General features: G+C 45.3%; 1 protein-coding gene across 1 annotated transcript in view; it reads left to right on the top strand.

Moving 5' to 3' along the window:
* Positions 1–2500, top strand: part of fam110d (family with sequence similarity 110 member D) — a 22244-nt gene that overhangs the window by 475 nt on the left and 19269 nt on the right. The window lies entirely within an intron of this gene.

The following is a 2500-nucleotide window of genomic DNA, read 5'->3' as shown; positions in this document are numbered from 1 at the left end:
AAATAGCCTATAGCCTGGAATAGGTAGGATAATGCGTTAAAGAAATGTGGGATGTGTTTTAGAGTTCTGCATCCCAAACAGTTTCACTGGAAACAGGTTGACCAACATTAATGAATGCAATGCGCAAACCCACCGGCACAAATGGCTAAAAAAAGTTCATTCGTTGTCTCGCACTAAACCATTATGTGACAACTCGCACATAATGAGTCACTATAATGGCGTTACTCGGATGAGGAAATATTTATTCAAAGGCACAAGGATGTCTCGTTAAAGAGGTCGCATTATCCCCTCCTTGCTTTATATTATGGTCTCAAAGACATTTACGGCGCCGACTTTTCCAGCGCAGATGCATCATATTTCGTTATTTTTGGAGGAGTATAATTGTATATCCATTTCGGGCACATGTGCAATGTATACATGGCAGCATGTCCATATGAAAGAAACATGCCATCATTTGCTATGATCGTTTATGACCTAGCCTTTAAGACTGTAAAATTAAACGTATACGACCTTGTCCGAGGCTGTGAATTTAGGCTGAATAACATAGTCCTCCTCAAAGCGTCATGTGAACTAACTGGGACCGTATATAAATCGGGTATGTATGAATTTATTGAGAAAATACATGCTTGAGCCGTTTATGGTTTTGCACAGTTGAACTCTTTACACCTATTGGACGACAAGTTGAACGGGTCAGGAAGTTGGCGGTGGAGGCGAGGGGATCACTTTGATCATCTTTTGTGAGCGCATTTGCTTGTACACGGCGAAAAGGTCAAAAGTTGTCAATGAACAAAATCAAGCCACAAAGCCGGAGCTTGTGACTGTATTTTGATTCAGAAGAATCTGTTTATTTTGTTGGGATTAAGTTGTTGTTGTTGTAGTTGGCGCATAGGACTTGTATGGATTGTTGTATTATGAGAGTGTTGGAAGGAGTGTGTAGCGGGTGTTTAGCCTACTGCATTTAAAATGAGGCATAGCCAGTATTTTAGACATTCATGTTTTCTTCACATATGCACTTTAAAATGACCCCCTTTTGCCTATGCACCACAGCTGAACGGTAATTTTCAAGGTGTTTTGTCCTGAGGACTCAGCAGCACCTTTCAGTATTATAAGACAGAAAACTCTGAAGGCCTACTTTGATGTTTGCGTCATCTACCCCACCGCTCAAGGCTTAGCTAACGGAGACAGTGGTGTCTGGGCTGGGCACTAGGTCAGCAGGCTGTTATAAACTACCCCAAGGTCAGTCTAAACAGCCACAAGCTCCAGACCAAACCCAAGGTCCTCTCACTCCGGGCCCCAGAACGCCAGACGCTGGCTGAGGTGGTGGTGTGTGGTGATTACTGGGACTGGCTTTCCCATCCGTCCGCAGAGGTAAATAAATAACGGCAGTCTGCAGGGTGGCAGTGTTCTGGCTTGGCATCCAAGACGAAGATCCGATTCTTGCCATGCTGTGGAGTCTGTGACTCACAGACTGTCTTTTTAGGAGTCTTAGTGATGCATCGTCGGAGTTTGAAACATCCATTTATTCTGTCAACGAGTGTGTGTCAGAATACCTCCAGGCTGATATTAAACTGCTTCGGCTCCCGTGCTGAGCTACAGTATGCCACACACCTGATAACCAGAGTCTTGTCCGGATAGTAGACTCCGGTCCAGTGAAACAGTGTGCTGTTGATTTTCAACGTGTTTGAATGGCGGCCTATGGATCACCAGTGCATGGCATGGCATGCATACTCCACTGTTTACTCACTGAGTCTGAAGAGTGCCTTGGAAACAGCGCTGAAGAAGAGATGTGTGTGAACGAGAGAGAGAGAGAAAGAGAGAGAGAGAGAGAGAGTTGCGCAATAGATTTATGTCTGTGATGGGATTGCGGTCCTTTGCCCTTTGTTAGATCGTTTGTGCTTTTTAGTTTTGGCTTTTTTGTTGGTTGCCCATGCTTCCCTTGAGAGACAATAGAGCCGGACGTGTTTGTCATGGCAATAAAAACTGATTTGAGAGTGAGGAAAAAACAAAGAGGGCACAAACCCCTCTGTTTTGTTTTAGAGTGTTGCATTTGGAATTGAATTGCAGTACAAAGGAGGAGGGAAAGAAAACGTGTTTTAAAGGAAAGGAAAGTGTATGTTTTCCACCCTCAGGCAGCACCTTTCTGCTAGCACAGCCCATCTCTCCCTGTCTGTCTGCCTGTCTGTCTGTCTCATTCAGGTGTTGACAACCACCCTGACATCATTGAAATGACTGGATGAAATAAAAACATTGGTCATGCCTCTCCGTTTTATTGGGGCTTAGATCATTGGCAGTGATGATCTAAGTTATCACCTGCAGAGACAATTATTCCAGGGCAGAGGTGCACACTCACACAAACACACACACACACACGCACGCACGCACGCACGCACGCACGCACGCACGCACGCACGCACGCATGCACACACACACACACACACACACACACACACACACACACACACACACCGGGGCAGCCACAGGAGAGAGAAGGTTGAACAGG

The sequence above is a fragment of the Sardina pilchardus genome, chromosome 6 (genome assembly GCF_963854185.1).
Source record: "Sardina pilchardus chromosome 6, fSarPil1.1, whole genome shotgun sequence".
Taxonomy (NCBI): domain Eukaryota; kingdom Metazoa; phylum Chordata; class Actinopteri; order Clupeiformes; family Clupeidae; genus Sardina; species Sardina pilchardus.
This window is presented reverse-complemented; position numbering and strand designations above follow the sequence as displayed.